A 17,352-nucleotide genomic window follows, 5' to 3' on the forward strand; every position below is an offset into this window, starting at 1 on the left:
GCCTGTTCTTCAACACACACGTGTTGTGAGCCCACCTCTGGAGGGCTAGTTCCCCATAGCAACGGGGAGCTGTTACCAGAGGGGCACAGGTGCTTCAGGAGGGGGATAAGTCTACATCCTCTATGGAGAGGCCCCATGGCACTGTGGCCCAGAGGAGGTGAGTGGGACATTGGGGAAGGCTTCCTGGAAGAAGCAGTATCTGTTTTGGCTGGATGAGTAGGATTTTGAGCAGAGGGTAAGTTCCAGGTGGCAGAAAGGTCGGAGCACAAGCATGGAAGAGTGAGGCAGCTGGAAGATATGGATGGAAAGGTGAGTTGATATGAGGGAGCCTGAAGGCTAGGAGGCCGGAGGGAGGTGTGGAAGATCTTTGACTGGGGCAGGCGTGTAGTAGAGCCCGGTTCTTGGTTTGGGAAATGAGAGAGCATGTGATTGGCCTCCCTTGCCTGCTGGCTTTAATTGAGCACTTAGCTGTGTGCCTGACACACCTTTCTCACTTAAGCCTTGTGGCCACTCAGGGTGTTAGTGGAGATTGTCCTGACTTTACAGATGGGCTACCTGAGCTGTCATCACACAGACAGCCTGAGCTGTCAGCACTTCATCCTCCTGGGAGAGGGCTTGAGTAGGGGTGGGTCACCCACCTGACTGCTCGACCCCTCCCTGGACTCCTCTGGGGTGTTTTGAGCCCCGACTTTAGGGAGAAAGAGTGAGGGGAGGTGACGGTTGTGTCTCTTCTCACACCTCCAAGCTTCTCCCAAAATGTGCTGTAGAGCTGTGGGCTTTCTTCCCCTGGAGAAAGAGCTCGACATCTGGGTTTGTTGAATGGGGCCAGGCTGTTTGCTCAGTGCTCAGTGTTATTTGTCCCTTGGCCAACTGACAACCACTGGCCGCCTTGTTTTTGCTAGATTTATTCCTTTCTACCTGCTATTGCACGGCCTTGCCACTCTCTGACAACAGCTGTGCCTTGGCCTGAAACACCCCATCTTGGGGCCTCTCCTCCACGGTCCTCTCCTCCCAGCCTCCCCCAGGTGGATGTGGTCTCTCTCCCCTGGGCTCTGGACCCCACATTTTCCCTTCATGGGCACTTCTTCCCTGCATTTTGGTGCCAAGTCATTGTTGGTCACCAATGGCGTCACTAGGGTTGGTGTCACCCAGTGCAGTAACTCGTGGTGTCACCCCCCTCCCATGGACCGCCTCCTGTACCAGAGCATACAGAATCCTTGATAATAATGTTTTTTATATTGTTACTTGTAAATTGTAATTCTCATGTATCACCCCTTTTCCTTTGATTACTACTTCACTCTCACAAAGTTACTGATAATAGGTTCACAAATACTAATTACCACAATATTGTAGCTAAAACACCAGGGAATTTGACAAAATCAGTGACTATAAAAACACCGGCAGCTACGAAAACAACAGCATGTGCTTGTAACGTGTGCAGACGAAACCACGTGATTGGAAGTGTCAGTGTGATTGGGTAATAACGACAGCTCTGACCAGAGCACGTTAGAAGGTTCAAAAAGTAAATTAGTGCAGAGTTTTAGCCTGGTAGGTATATTGATATATGTAAGCTGGGCTTATGAAAATATTTTTTGGTGTAACCACAGGAATATTTTTTTGGAAAATGATAATCTGCTGAAATGCACAAAAATTTTTATAGACAGTCATTTCTGTGTCATCCCCTCTGACAGTGTCGCCCAGTGCTGTCTGCATCCCCCTAGTGACATCACTGGTGGGCACTTCTTATCCATCGAACTCTGCTCTCAACCTAGGAGTTTGCACAGCAGGGACTGTGTCCAAGTCACTTGTGTGTCCCGAGCACCAGGGAACAGTCTGGCCCGCAGGGAGGTGGGTGGGAGTTTGCTGAGTGGGACAGAGAAGTGTCGGGGCTGTGCTTTGTGCCCCAGCACCTTGAGCCAGCAGAGGCCAGGCTTCCCTGTCATGCTGCAAAAGCCTGAGGTCACCCTCTCCTTTGGGGGAGTTGAGGGAGAGAGGGGAGATTGTTCAGCAGGCTTGGAAACACTGCGTGCCAGGGCTTGAGGCTCTTGGGGCGCGGACACCCAGCCAAGGGGCGTGTAATGGGATTTGGAGCAGCTCCTTGTTCCCAGGGAGAGTCCTGGGGTGAGTGGTTAAGAACATAGGCCGTGAGCCAGCCAGACCTAAGTCTGAATTCCACTTTGCCTTTTCCTAGCTGTATATGCTTGGTAGGGGTGGATGACCCAGTAGGCAAGGTGAGCAGGGGAAGTGAGCACAAGTAAGCCCATGTTTACCTTGCCTGCTGAGTCACTCGCCCCTGTCAGGGATTATAAACTTGAAAAGAGGCCTTGATTCTCTAGGAAGGTGCTGTGGGGTCTGGGAGAGAGACAGATATCAGCCATATCTAGGAGCAGAATCTTTGACGGAGTGAAAAAATGTGCAGTTGTTCACTACAGATGATCTGGTAAGCAAAGTTAACGCCGTGCTTACCCTGCCTATTGGATAGTCCACCACTGGCGCTTGGGCAAGTGATATGGCCTCCCTGAGCCTCGGTTTCCATTTCTGTTAATAAAAAAGCCATCCAGTAGGTTCCAACTCATGGCGACCCCGTGTATGTCAGGGTAGAATTGCGCTCCACTGGGTTTTTACTGACTTGACTTTTTGGAAGTGGACCATCAGGCCTTTCTTCTGCGGCACCTTTGGGTGAAGTCGAACCACCAACCTTTCTGTTAGCAGCTTAGTGTATCTCTTAATGCCGGTGGTTGGGTCATACAGGTCCTGCCTGCAGGGACCTCGTGGTCAGCACAAGGGTAGGGGTATCAAGGTCCAGGTGGCCAGTGTTGGGGAGGGGATTACCGCTGGTGCTGGGCAGAGCTGTGGCTGTAGCAGAAGGCAGGGAGGGACCTGACCGCTGTGTCCTCTGAAGAAAGAGCTGGAAGGGAGGCCTGGGGAGGGCGGGAGGTATTAGCCAGGGAAACCAGCCGCGTGTCCCTTTGTGACCAAACAGCAGGGTTTATTGAGTCTCTGGGGGTGCAAATGGTTAAGTGCTTGCCTACTAACCAGAAAAGTAGTTGGCAGTTCAAATCTACCCTGAGGCACCTCGAAAGAAAGAATGTCCTGATGATCTGCTTTCGAAAAATCACAGCCTTTGAAAACCCTGTGGAGCTCAGTTCTATTCTAACGCACATGGGGTCAGCATGAGTTGGAATCGACTTGATGGTATCTTTTTTTTTTTTGCTATATGACCAGTTCGGGGTTGGTCCACACTTTTCACTGGCTGATCCAGGCCTCGTTAGCTCTTGTGGATAAAGGGGAGCCTCCCAACCCATCTTCTGGCTTCTACATGTGGCGTCTCCTAGCTGTCCTCCGCACTGCAGCTGAGGTTGCCTTTCAGGTCACTTCCTGCCCAGCTGCAGCGGCTTCCCAGCCCACCTGGATGGTCCCTGACCCTTGAGGCCTGCGTGACCCACCCTACAGACCTCTCAGCCCTACCTAGTGCTGCTTCCGTCTGCTCAGTGCTGACCGCCCACAGGCTCCACCTCCACCCACTTCCCTTACATACTGGGTATGGCCTGCCTCTTGCCCACTACATTAAATCAGGTCTTAATGTTTCCCAAAGTAGACCGAGCACCTAGCACCAGGCCCTTGATCAGTGTTTGTTGACTGAAAGAACAGAAGAGTAGTAGTCAACTTTTCCCCCTATTTAAATACAATGAAGTGCACAAATTTTAAGTGTACAGAGTGAATTTTACTTACGCATATACCTGTGTTGCCAGCACCCAGATCAAGTCTTTGACCTCCAGGGTCAACTTGTGCCCCTTCTCTGTCAGTAGCCCCCCAGACACAACCACTGTCTTGTTTTCTATTACTATAGATTTTTCTAGAGTTTCATATAAATGGAATCAAATGGATTGGACTCGTGTCTGGTTCTTCCGCCCAGGTTACTGTTGGTGAGAGTCATCAGTGTTGCATATTATCGTCTGTTCCTATTTATTGCTAAGTAATAGTCTGTTGTATGAATATATGAGAGCTTGTGTATCCACACACCTCTTGATGATGTTTGGGTTGTTTCCAGTTTGACTGTTAAGAATAAAGCTGCCATGAACATTTGCTGTTGTTGTTAGATGCTTTCGAGTTGGTTCCGACTTAGCAACCACATGTACAACAGAATAAAACACTGCCTGGTCCTGCACCATCCTCACAATCATTGCTATGTTTGAACCCATTGTTGTAGCCACTGTATCAGTCCATCTTGTTGAGGGCCTTCCCTTTTTCACTGACCTTCTACTTTATCAAGCATGATGTCCTTCTCCGGGCGGGCCTGGTCCTTCCTGATAACATGTCCAAAGTACATGAGATGAAGTTTTGCCATTGTCTTAGTCATCTAGTGCTGCTGTAACAAATACCGCAAAAATACCGCAAGTGGATGGCTTTAACAAAGAGAAATTTATTCTCTCACAGTAGGAGGCTAGGTCCGAATTCAGAGTGTCGGCTCCAGGGGAAGGCTTTCTCTCTGTCGGCACTGGGCTGGGTCCTTGTCATCAATCTTCCCCAGTCGAGGAGCTTCTCAGCACAGGGACCCCGGGCCCGAAAGACATGGGATTTCCCCGGCTCTTGTTTCTTGGTGGTATGAGGTCCCCATGTCTCTGCTTGCTTCTCTCTTTTATATTTCAGAAGAGATTGGCTTAAAACACAATCTAATTCTGTAGGTTGTATCTCATCAACATAACTGCCACTAATCCCATCTCATTAACATCATAGAGATAGGATTTACAACACATAGGAAAATCACATCAGATCACAAAATGGTGGACAGTCACACAGTGCTGGGAATCACGGCCTAGCAAAGTTGACAGCAATTTTTGGGGGACACAATTCAATCCATGACAGCCATCCTCGCTTCCAAGGAGCACTCTGGCTGTACTTCTTCCAAGACAGATTTGTTCATTCTTCTGGTATGGTATATTCAATATTCTTCACCAACACCATAATTCAAAGGCGTCAATCCTTCTTCCGTCTTATTCATTGTCCAGCTTTCATGTGCATATGAGGTGATTGAGAATACCATGGCTTGGGTCAGGTAGACCTTAGTCCTCAAAGTGACAGCTTTGCTTTTTAACACCTTAAAGAGGTCTTTTGCAGCATATTTGCCCAATGGAATACATAGTTTGGTTTTTTGACTGCTGCTTCCATGTGCATTGATTGTGGATCCAAGTAAAATGAAACCTTTACAACTTCAGTCTTTTCTCCATTTATCATGATGTTGCGTGTAAGTATTTTGTGAACATACAGACTTATTTCTCTTAGGTAAATAGGAAGATATTGCTGAGTCATAGGAGAGGCATATGTTTAGTTTTAACCAATATTGCCAACCAGTTTTCCAACGTGGCTACACCATTTTACATTCCCACCAGCAGTATATAAGTTGTTAGAGCTGGTCCATGTCCTTGTCAACACTTGGTATTTTCTGTCTTTTTAATTTTAGACATTCTAGTGGTGTCGTGGTTAAGAGATATGGCTGATAACCAAAAGGTTGGCAGTTCAAATCCACCAGGCGCTCCTTGGAAACCTATGGGGCAGTTCTACTCATCTTTTAGGGTTGCTATGAGTCGGAATTGACTCGACGACAATGGGTTTGGTTTTTTTTTTTTTTTGGTTAGTGGTATAGTGCTGTCTCGATGTGGTTTTAATTTGCCAATGACTAATGATGTTGAGTACCTTTTCATATGCTTTTTGGCCATTTTAGTATCCTCTTTGTTGAACTTAAAACCAAACCTGTTGCTGTCGAGTTGGTTCTGACTCACAGCGACCCTACAGGACAGAGTAGAACTGCCCCTTAGAGTTTCCAAAGAGCAGCTGGTAGATTCAAATTGTTGACCTTTTGTTAGCAGCTACGCTCTTTACCACTGCACCGCCAGGGCTCCTCTTTGTTGGAATACCTGTTTAAGTTCTTTGCCTATCTTTTAGTTGGACCGTTTCTTTTTCTTTTTGAAATTTTTATCGTGCTTTAAGTGAAAATTTACAAATCAAGTCAGTCTATCATAAAAAATTTTTATATACTCCTAGTTGCTCTCCCCCTGATGAGATAGCACACTCCTTCTCTCCACCCTGTATTTCCATGTCCATTCAGCCAGCCTCTGTCCTCCTCTGCTCTCTCATCGCCCCTCCAGATGGGAGCTGCCCAGATAATCTCATGTGTCTACTTGATCCAAGAAGCTCACTCCTCACCAGTATCATTTTCTATCCTATGGTCCAGTCCAATACCTGTCTGAAGAGTTGGTTTTGGGAATACTTCCTGTCTTGGGCTAACAAGATCTGGGGACCGTGACCTCCGGGATCCTTCTAGTCTCAGACCATTAAGTCTGGTCTTTTTATGAGAATTTGAGGTCTGTGTCCCACCGCTTTCCTGCTCTCTCTCAGGGGTTCTCTGTTGTGTTCCCTGTCAGGGCAGTCATCGGTTGTAGCTGGGCACCATCTAGTTCTTCTGGTCTCAGGCTGATGTAGTCTCTGATTTATGTGGCCCTTTCTGTCTTTGGGGCTCATAATTACCTTGTGTCTTTGGTGTTCATTCTTCTTTGCTCCAGGTGGGCTGACACCAACTGATGCACCTTAGATGGCGGCTTGCTAGCATTTAAGACCCCAGACACCACTTTCCGAAGTGGGAGGCAGAATGTTTTCTTAATAGACTTTATTATGCCAATTGACCTAGATGTCCCCTGAAACCATGGTCCCCAAACCCCTGCCCCTGCTACGCTGATCTTCAAAGCGTTCAGTTTATTCAGGAAACTGCTTTTGGTTTAGTCCAGTTGTGCTGACCTCTCCTGTATTGTGTGTTCTTTCCCTTCACCTAAAATTGTTCTTGTCTACTATCTAATTAGGCCTTTTTCTTATTGTTTTGTGCCAGATCCGTATATATCTGGAGAGGAGTCTTGTCAGTCATACGTAGTGTGAATATCTTCCCCCAGCTGGGGTCTCTGGCTGTGTGGAATGGGCCTTGGTGGCATGCCCTGACCTGGCAGCAGGTGTGAACTGTTGATGAACGGGGCTGAGCTGGAACACCTTTGATCTCCTAGGCCATCCCAAGGTTCTGCTGGGCCCCTACTCTGAGCCTCTCAGAGATAGATGAGGAAACTGAGCCCCAGGGAGGCAAAGGGGCCCGTCTGTGGCTGGCAGAGCCAGTCTGGGGCTCCTGAGCCCAGCTGTCTGCCTCTAATTGCTTATTAAGGATGCATTTACTCCCTCGCCTTGGAACAGTCATCTTGGGACTTCTAATGGAGGTTTTTGGTACTTGCGTTTTTTTTTTTTTTTTTCGAAATTGTTTCAGCTCAAAGCTTCAAGTTTCCGTGAAGTCATTGGAGCGGGAGCCTGGCCTGGCGGCTCCCCCACTCCTGTTGAGATCTCCGCTATGGCTGGGGGAGGGGGGCAGGACGCCCCGGGAGGCAGGCGCTGAACGGAGGGTTCACTGTTAGTCTTTCTGCTGCTGCCACAGTCGGGGCAGGAAGTTGTGGGTCCCTGAAGTGACTCACTCATTGGGTAGCCAGTGGAGGGAGCTTTCACATGTGTGAGCCTGGACCCTGCCTGAGGAGGACCAGGTGGAGGGCCGGGCCACCTTCCTGTGGGTGCAGATGCTGGCCCGGTTGTTGACGCACCCTGGAGGAGAGCCAGGTAAAGTAGGGTGTGGGGTTGGGGCATCGGTCTGAGGGGCTTAGGCTGGCCAGGCCCCTACCTCCAGGGGATGGACCAAGAGCTCACCCAGGTGGGCCTGGCTGTGGGCTGGACAGGGTTGGGCTGGGGCTGGGTTGGGAGAAGGCTCTCGGAGCCTCCTGGGCAGACAGCTGGATGGGGCAGCTCCTCATCTAGGGACCAGAGACAGCTTGTCACTGGTGTTCCCCAGACTGACATGAAAGTGCATGATATTACTGCTGTGGTGTTCATTTGGCTCCGTCCACCTAGAATTCAACAGACCACAACACTCTCAAACTCCACATTTCTTTCCAAGGTTGTAATTTTGCATTTGCAAGCACACCTCACTTTTCTCACTGAAAGTAAAAATTAGCGAGGGAAGAAGGGCAATTGAACCTACTAGAGTAAAAAAATCAAAAAAAGCTCCAAAAGTGATATGTGTCCAAGAGACAGAATAAAGACGCCTCAAGAAAATGGAACAATCTCCTTCCAGCCCCACCTCGTCTGTGGACCCTGGGACCGATGTGGACCGTCTGGAGTGGGTTCTTCTGGATCTTTCTGTGCATTCACCCAAACACATGTCCACGTACACAGGATAAAGCAGGTGCCTCTTTTCTGTGTCGCCATATCAGGTTCAGGGGCAGGACAGCAGGGGCTGGGGGCTTCCTTCCTGGCCATCCTTGGCGGGTGGAGGGAAGGTGAAAGGAAGCAGAGGGCCTGGATGTGGGGCCAGGCTGGGCCTCCGATAGAGAGAGCCCCTGCCTCTAGGTCTTGGATGAGCAGCTGAGTCTGGGTGTTCTACCTCAAATGTCCATGTGACTGTGGGCTGGTACCTGCTCTCCTGACAGCTGTGAACTATGCATGGGGCTGGGCTGGACTCTGTGTTTCTCAAACTGTGGTCTGGGGCCCTCAGGTGGTTTTAGCCTGTATACGGATGAACATGGAACTTGATGGGACTGCCTTGTGTTTCTGGGTCTCGCAAGTTTTCTGCCTTTGACAGGGTGCAGTCTTACCACTTTTCTCCCACTCTCTGTTAGTGGAAAATATTTGAGCCTTCCTTCTCTGGCAGTTTTCCACCTTGTACAGGTTCTGGCTTTTGCAAGTTTTACTGTATTTGTTTTAATGTGTTTTTGAGAAGACAAATCTGTGAATAGGACATTGAATCTGTGACTTGGTGGGCGTATCATTTACTGCCTCAGACAATGCCGAAGAAGACATTTAGGTGAAAAGTGAGTGGATTTAAGGGGAGGCCTAGGGTGATGGGCAGCACAGGATGCAGGGAGGCTGATGCTTGGGAAGCCTTTCTGAGCACCCTTCACCTCTGACTGGGTCGTGTCTTCCCACCTGGGCCCTGGGCTTCCTGGGTTTTTCCTGTGGCTCCCGGGTTGGGTGTGGAGGCTGGCTGTGTTCCGGGCCCTGTGGCCTTCAGAAGGAAGGTGTGAACTTTGTGGGGGAAGACTCTCCTGGTGGCACCTTATTAGAAGTGGTCATTTACTAGTGGCCAGTTTCTGGAGCTGGCGGGTATGGGATGGTCTTGCAGGACTTATTTGCCAGGAGCTGGTCTGGGGAGTGGGAATTTTTGTTGTAAGAGCTCCGGAAGTGGGGGTTGGTACTACAGGCTTTGGCAGTACGAGGTGGGACAGGACAGGAAGGACTTCTCAAGAGGAAGCAAAGGTCTGACTTGATGTCAAGGGATGTGCACCTTCCTTTACAGTTTGTAACTGCTGACTTAGCCACTGCCCTAGGTGGTAGGTGCCATTCACCCCCGGTTTACAGAGGAGAAAGCTGAGGCCCAGAGGGGCAGCGTTCTGTCCTAGGTCACACAGCAGGTTGGTCCCCAGAGTGTCTACCTCTCGTGTTGGAGGTCTGGAGTTGGGCTCAGGACAGTGGACCTTGTCTTTGGTGAGGCCCAAAGCTGAGTATAGGGGCCCTGGGTGGGGCTGGAGGGTTAATGGGGATGGGTCTCACTGGTGGGGTGAGGAACTCAGGTTCCTCTGAAGGAAGGTGGCTCCCCCTGTGCCTGGATCCTTTCTCTGTGCTCACTGCGGGGTGGGGTGGGGTGGGGATGAAGCCTTCGGCATGATTGGAACAAGTCAGGGCTTTCATGTCCCTGTGAGCTGTGTATTCTCAGAGTGTGTGGCTGAGCCCTGCCTCGGCTGGGAGGTAGATTTCCAGGCTTTGCCATTCCACCATTACCGGGAATGATGGAGCGATGCTGGGTGGCAGGTCCTTCGGCACTGCCCCTCACCACCCTCCTGTCCTGGAGGAAGGGGACATGGGCACATTCACACTGAGGTGGTGGCAGCTTCCCACATCCCATTGCCCAGGTGGAGGGCGGTACTTAACCTGGCTGGGAAATGTCTGGGGCCTCTGAGGGGGCAGGCAGAGTGGGTTATGCTAGAGACCATATCACAGCAGCCAATTCTAGCCATTCACGGGGCTGGGCTCCGGGGCAGGGAGGTGAACCTTTGGGTGTTTACTCTGCTTAAAATGGATGGTGCTAATGGTTAACGAGTTCCGCTGCTAGCTGAAGGGCTGGCGGGTTGACTCCACCCAGAGGCACCTGAGAAGAAAGCCCTGGTGATCTGCTTCTGGAAAAGCGGCCGTTGCAAACCCTGTGGAGCAGAGTTTTACTGACACACGTGGGGTTGCCATGAGTCAGAGTCAACTTGACGGCAACTGCCTTTTTTTTTTTTAACGTAGCTAAGAACTGGGGGAACTGGGGGTGAGTTTGGCCCAGTGAGCGAGACCGCCATATCTGAACACCAGCCAGAGAAGCAGGGTCTTCTGGAAGTCATCAGGTCCAGCCCCCTGTCTCAGGGCAGAGCTGGATAGCGTCCTGGTCTGGTGGCCTTTGTTCAAGCCACACTCTGCCTCCTAGCATCGTGTGAGACTGAGCCTCTGTTTCTAGATCTGTAAAATGGGGTTGCTTATGGTACCCAATGCATCAGGTAGTCGTAAGGATGACGTGATGCTCGTACTGTGCCTGGCACAGAGGAGCTGTTCCCTAAGCAGGTGCGTTTGTCATCATCGGTGTCATGTATCTGCGTTTGGGCTCCCCTCTGCCCCGTCCTGCTTTGACTGGGAGGGTGGACTACTTGGGAGGTGAGGATGGGTGGGGCTGGGCTAGGGCCCTCCCTGGTAGCCTGAATTCCTTAAGCTAATTATATTTCTGTCCTTCAGTTTTCTTACCTGCAGAATGGCACTGATGGCAGTGTCCAGGGCCTATAGGTGGCTGGGAGGGTTAAATGCATGCAAAACACTTCCTTTGGCCTCTGAGGCTAATAAGCTCAGGCCAGGAGGTTCCCCGGCAGTGTCCAGAGCCCCACCAGCCGCCGCCTCAGCCCAGTGGCCCCCCAGCTCTGCCGGCCCTTCCTGCCACTCGCCCCCTATGGGTCGTCTGTCCCTGCTCTCCCAGGAGTCTGGCATGGCCCCCACTGCCAGCCATGGGCATCCGGTTCTACTTGTCGCTGCCCATGGATTTCACAACCTGGCATGTCACGGGCGTTGCCCAACCCGAGATGCAGACCTGCTCAGCTGAAGCACCCTCCATTCCCTGCTCTCTTTCACTGTGAAAGCCTTTCTAGAAGGGTCTAGGTCTGGGGATGCAGTTGGACCAGAGGTGGGCTCATTTCCTCTTTGGTGGCCTCTTTTCCCTGTGATATCCTGGGATTGTACTTTTCTCCCCCATCTGCTGTTCTTATTAACAGAGCAGTTTCACGGGCATTTTCCCAGTGCTGACTAACAGCTGAGCTGGGGAGGTAACCTGAGTGGACCCTGTGGTCAGGATGGCTCACCTGAGGTATGGGAGAAGAGGCCTGTAGGCTGCCCTGGTTTCTCTAACACACGTCTGATCTGGTGCCATTTTGTAACCCCTGCCCCAGGTTCTGCGGCCCTCGTGGACTGGGTCTCATCCTCCCGCTCCAGTCCCATGTCTTGTCCCCCTCATCCACTCTGGGCCAGTCCCCCTGAATTGTTTATCAGGCTGGCTTTGCACTCTTTGCTCCCTCCCCACTCATCCCTCTGCCTGGAGCGTTCTCCTCACCTCTCAGCGCCCTCTTGGCTTGTAGCCCCAAGTGAAGGCTCCCCCTTCAGGGGTCCATGAGGTCACTCAGGGAGGGGAGGGGGCTTGACTTCTCTGCTGCAGAGTCAGTTCACTTGGCAGTGCCTTGACTTCCCCTTTTGCTGGTGCCTGGGGGACACCCAGAATGCCCAGCTCTCTCCACCTGCCCTCTGTGCTCCCGCTCTTCCTGTAGTTGACCACTGGAGGGAATTACCCTACAGCTGGGCCTGAGTGAAAAGGGAAGCAAATAGAGGCCCTTGTCATGGGATCCCCAGTTCTGTCGCGTTTCCTGGCCCTCAGGGCCCACCCTCTCTTGTTTTCTCCCTGGGTGCCAGGACCAGCCTGGGGGTGACAGGGGCAGAAGGGAGCAGTCATGACATCAGACACGGGCCATGGCCTGTCCTGGAGAGGAGTTCATGCCCCACGTGTGGGTTGGAGCTTGGAGCATGGCAGGCCTGGCTTTTGGGGAGCGTGAGGCCCCGGGAGGCAGGGGTGCACACAGTGGGTACTGTTGACCTCTCAGGGCTCAGAGCCCTGGATGGTCATCAGAACCCAGAGTACCCTCACGTTCCAGGGTCCAGGCCTTTCCCACCTCTCAGCTCCCCGGCTCTAGGTGGCTCAGTCTGCATTCCCAGGTGCAGTTGACTTGGGTTGGTGGTTCCTGGAGTCACTGGCTGGGCAGGGAAAAGCCCAGCATCCTGGGGCCCAGCTGCTGTCTGCACAGATGGGAAACAGGCTCAGAGCACCCCTCAGCCTCAGGGCGAGTGCGAGCATTCCTGGTCAGACAGGGGAGCCTGAGCTGTTTTGGAGGTGCCGATCCACCCACACTCATGAGCATTTGCCCTGTCCTCACTCTGTGGGAGGTGCATGAGATGTGGGGGGAGTCTTGGGAGGCTCATCCTGGCCCTGCTGCCCCTCTCTAGGGGCCACCCCTCCTTTTCCAGGCCTCAGTTTCCTCAGCTCTGTAGTAGGCAGGCTGTGTATCCCCTCTGGGGGGCCAGGACCTCCGTGATTGCCTGTCCCTGTTCCCAGCCTTCCACACCCTTCCTGGGGCCCATCTGGCTGTGGAAGGAGGAACCCTTTGAAGCCAGCTGGAGGCAGGTGCTGCTTTATTGGGGGACCTGCGCTATGAAGAAGTGCCCTCTTTTGAAACACCAGGCTCCCTGGAGCCACTGCTCGGGTCCCACTTGGCCTGGCTGAGCCCCCTGGGGAGGGGGTGTCTTAGAGCCAGGCAAGCTGGTGGCAGACCCAGCGCTTAAGCACCCCTTCGTCAGGCCCAGCTGCAGGGCAGTGGGGGCGAGGGGAGAGGTGTGTTTATTTTGGGGAGGGGCGATAGGAAGTGAGACAGAGACCCCTGGAACTTCGTGTGTGTCCCCAGCACCAGTTTATATGGCAGTTTCTCAGGCTGCCAGCTCCTCATGTTTGGAGCCAGCTGGGGTGACTGACTGTGTGCCATCCTGTGTCAGGCCCTGTGAATTAGATCCTATTTCCCTCATTCTGTGGGTGAAGAAACTGGGCCCAGAGAGGTTAATTTACATGTCTGAAGGTCACACAGCTTTTCTGAGGTGGAGTTGGGATTCAAAACCCATTCTGTTTGGGCTCAGAGCCTGTGGTCCTAACCATTAGACTTTCCTGCCTTCCTGACTGCCCATCTGAGACTGTGCCCTGGCCCCGCCCTGGCATCTCTTTTCCTTATTTAGCTGATTTATTGGGCATCTCCCCCCTCCCCACAATGTGAGCTCCACAAGGGGGACCCTGCATTTGTCTTGCACGTTGTAGTCTCTGCTCCTTGCATGTACCTGCTGTGTGGCAGTGTCCCAGTGAGCACTTGGTGAGCAGATGGCTGTGACTGGGGTTGGTACCTCCTCTCCTGGCCACGGCTGTGCAGCTGGATGACACACAGGGCTGGGCTGGATCCATGGGGAGCCTTAGGTGGTTTTAGCCTGTACGCCTCGGGTGGACTTGAACCTCCAACCTTTAGGTCAGTAGCTGAGTACATTAATTGCTTGCACTACTAGGGACTTTTTCACATTTAAAGTATTTGAATGTGTTTTGGGAAAAAGTAGTCTGTACATGGGGTGTGTGTGGAATCTGTGACTTCATGGATCTAGTATTGCCCCTGACAAGGCTAAAGAATTTTAGTGTAAAGTGAGTGGATTTAAGAGGAAACACTGGGCACCAAGCTGGGGTCTTTTTCTGCGTGGTAGAAACAGAACTTTACACCATGTATAAAGTGTCCTGGGTTATAAGGAGGTTTTATAGCCATGAGCTCATTTCACTGCCAGAACAGGACTGGGGAGGCCGGGGTGGGGGCGGGGGTTTCATTCTCGCTGCACAGGTGAGAAGGCAGCCCTGAGAGCCAGGTGAGCTGCCAAGCTTGCTTGAGCAGCACCAGGGACAGCAGGGTGGGGCCAGCCCCCGACTGCTAGTTCAGTGCTTGCCATAGCGAGGCATCTGTCGAGTAGGGGTTGAGTGTCTCCTGTGTGCCAGGCAGGGTGTCAGATCTGGAAGCTCGGTGGTGAGTGGTCAGATGCTCAGCCCTTGGGGGGAGGGGGTGGGAGGTGTCACGCAGCCGGGCAGCTAGGGGCCAGGGCGCCCTGAGGGGGATGTGCAGGCGCTGTGGAAGCCCAGGTGGGCACCGCAGCCAGAGTGGGAGGGGACCGGGCAGCTCTCCTGGGAGGCGGCAGCTGAGTTTTGGTCTGAAGGGCAGCAGGTGAGGGGTCTTGTGGGGGGGGGGCGGGCGGCATTTTTAGGCTGCGAGAGGCTGCAGATGAGAGGGTGGGGCTTGTTTGGGGAACCAAAATAAGTCAAATCACGCAGCCAGGAAGAAGCCACGGGAGCCACGGAGTTGTTCCGCCAGGGGGTGAGCAAAGACTGGTCTTGGTGTCCTCGGTGTCCTGGGCAGTTGCAGGGGCCCCTGGTGGGTGGACCATCCCAAGGGGAGGCCTGGGTTGTGGGGGCATCGGTCTGCTGTGGACCACGACTCCATCACAGCGACCTCCCGGCGACCGGCCCAGAGACTGGCCCCTGAAGACAAAGGTTTGTGGGAGGAGTGAGTGAGAAGGAGTGGGGGGCTTGGGCTCCAGGGACAGCTGTGGTGAGGGCCCCTTGAGCCCCTGTGTGGGCGCAGCTCCGGAAACCGGGACTGTGGTTTGGTTGGGGGGAGGTCGGGTGGGGCTGCCTCCCCTGCAGAGAAGGGCTCTTCCGGGCTCTCAGCCCAGCCTCGTGAGGCAGCCCCATCCTGTTCGACCCTTTGGCCTGCTCAGGTTCTCAGGCAGCCTGGGGGAGGTGGGTCTCAGTCCTTGGGATTAGGGCCGGGCACTCTGGCAGCTGGCATGGTAGGGGCTGAAATGGGGGCCTAATGGCCACGTGGTAGCTTTTGGCTGCGGTGGTGACAGGGGAACTAGTCAGGCCCAGAAAGGGTGAGGAGTTGCCCAAGTCACACGCTGGTGAGAGGCAGAGTTGGGACTGTACCTTTGGTCCCCTGACATTCAGCCCGGAGCCCTGCCCCTGTACTGCTTTGCCTGTGGTGGATGGGGAAACTAAGGCAGGGGGTCCATGTGTCTCCCTTGGCAGGAGAGGGGTGAGGATGCTGATCCCATGTGCATAGTGGAGCCCAGGTCTGTTCACTCCGGCCTCTCCTCTGCCCCTGTCGCCAGGGGAGGCCAAGCTCAAGGCTGGTCTGCTGGCCCCTGAGTAGGTAAATGAGCTGACCTCCCCCTTTTCCCCAAGTGTGTAGTGTACAACTGTCCAGCCTGATCCCGGGTCAGGTGGAGGTGGGAGAGTGGGACCCAGAGCCTGAGGGAGCTCATCAGGCAGCCTGGACTGTCAGGAAAGGAAAGAGCGGCCGCTCTGGGCCACAGCTGTGCTGGGAGTCTTCTTGGGGAGGAGTTCTGAGCTGGGTCTTGGAGACATCAAAGTCAGTATTTCCCAAAGAGGGTTCATTAGGGATTGAATGCAAAAAGAGTTCCATGAACCAGAAAGCCTGGGACATGTTTAAGTGTGTTTGATCTAGCAGGTTTCTTTTCTGCAGGACTTCTCAGAGCCTTTAATTTGCTAAGTGCTCTGGGAACCTTTAAGGGGGAGGAGGAGGACGTCAGGTGCAGCAGTGCCTGGGACCTCAGACCCGTGTGATGCTGTGTGTGTGCAGCGTTTCAAAGCCCCCTGTTGGGCAGAATGTGCCTCAGGAATACAGGTAGAGGGGTTAAGAAAGAACTTGGGCCTTGCAGTGGGGCAGGCCTGGTTGAAATCCCAGCGCTACTGCTCCCCACCTAGGCGGCTTTGGAAATGTAGATTAGGCTCCTTGGAGCTGGTTCCCCTGTCAAAAAGTGGAGTGAGAGCACCCCCACGCCTACCCCTGGGGGTGGGGGTCAGGAATGGAAGGGCCTGGTTCTCAGCAGGTGCTCACTGGGCAAGGACTGGTTCTCTCCCAATGCGCCTGTGCCTGTAGTGCCGTTGTCAGAGGAGGGAGGCCAGAAGCAGTGGTCTCAGGGACGCCGGCCCGGTGTTTTTCTGCCCTCTGTCACCCCAGCTGGGTTCAGAGGTTGAGGCCACATCTTGAGGGCTGGGCATTGTGCTTTCTCTCCTGCCATCAAGCCAGGATGGCCTGGGGTCCAACCCCACAGCCTGCAGCTCCCTCTCACGTGGGCCAACATCCCCACTTCCTCCTGACCCTGGGTCTCACTAAACTGCTGTCCCTTGAGGCCCAACTAGGTACCACTGGGCGTGTCAGCCCACATGACTGCTCAGGCTGTGGAAAGCCATCCCAAGGTGCTGACAACTGCTCTGTCCACCCCAGAGGCCAGGGAGAGTAGGAGCTGGGCTTCGGTGCTGTGGGCTCGTGACGGGGTGGCATGGAGGGGAAGGGCCAGGCTCTCACTCACTCACTTCCGCCCCTCACGGCCCTTCCTGCCAACTTGGTAGTGCATGTCATAATGCTTGCCAACTAGATGTGGTGCTTGGTGCCAGGGGCAGGAAGATGGCATTCTTGCCTGTATTACCCCTCGAAGCCCCTTAGGGCCCTGTGTGGTCGGGCTGATATTCTCCACTTTGTTCAGATCAGGAAAAGGAAGCACCAAGAGTGAAACTTGCTCAGTGTCACTCAACTTTGACACGATGGGCCCAGGCTTTGCATTTTCTATAATTTTTTAAAATACCAATTGCAGAAACTACATTGTGACAACAGAAACGAAGTGAAAAGTGAGAAGTAAGATTTGTTCACTCTCTCAAAGCAAGATTTGGTTTTTCCACGTCGTGGTTCAATCCGTATGCCTTCTCACCATGAAGATTTCTCCCAGAATCCTCCCATGATAAGCTATCCACCCTTTTTGACAGCTGCATAGTATTCCATTGTAAAAGTCTTGTTGTTGTTGGGTGTCCAGTTGATTCTGACTCATGGCAACCCCATATGACAGAGTAGAACTGCCCCACAGGGTTTTCTTGGCTGTAATCTTTACGGAAGCAGATCGCCAGGTCTTTTCTCCTGCAGAGCTGCTGGATGGGTTTGAACTGCCAGCCTCTCGCTTTGCAGCCGAGTGCTTAACCACTGCAATGCCAGGGCTCCTTTGAAAGTGTATATTGTAATTTATTTCACCATCCCCTGATAGACACATAGGTTGTTTTCAGCCTTG

The 17,352-nt window shown here is 52.9% G+C and overlaps 1 protein-coding gene across 14 annotated transcripts in view; it reads left to right on the plus strand.

Annotated features, from left to right (window-relative positions):
• ADCY7 (adenylate cyclase 7) overlaps nucleotides 1-17,352 on the plus strand; it is a 74,611-nt gene that overhangs the window by 13,034 nt on the left and 44,225 nt on the right. For 5 of the 14 annotated variants that reach the window (XR_007514562.1, XR_007514563.1, XR_007514565.1 and 2 more), the window contains exons 1-2: nucleotides 14,222-14,240; nucleotides 14,543-14,761. The exons of 3 other annotated variants lie outside the window; for them this stretch is intronic. The gene's annotated coding sequence lies outside the window, so the exon portion shown is untranslated. Of the gene's footprint in view, nucleotides 1-7,431; nucleotides 7,642-8,152; nucleotides 8,264-14,120; nucleotides 14,241-14,542; nucleotides 14,762-17,352 lie in introns of those variants that run through there. 6 more of the 14 variants (XM_049863697.1, XM_049863701.1, XM_049863700.1 and 3 more) reach the window with 6 other exon arrangements.

The sequence above is a fragment of the Elephas maximus genome, chromosome 21 (assembly GCF_024166365.1).
Source record: "Elephas maximus indicus isolate mEleMax1 chromosome 21, mEleMax1 primary haplotype, whole genome shotgun sequence".
Classification (NCBI taxonomy): Eukaryota; Metazoa; Chordata; class Mammalia; order Proboscidea; family Elephantidae; genus Elephas; species Elephas maximus.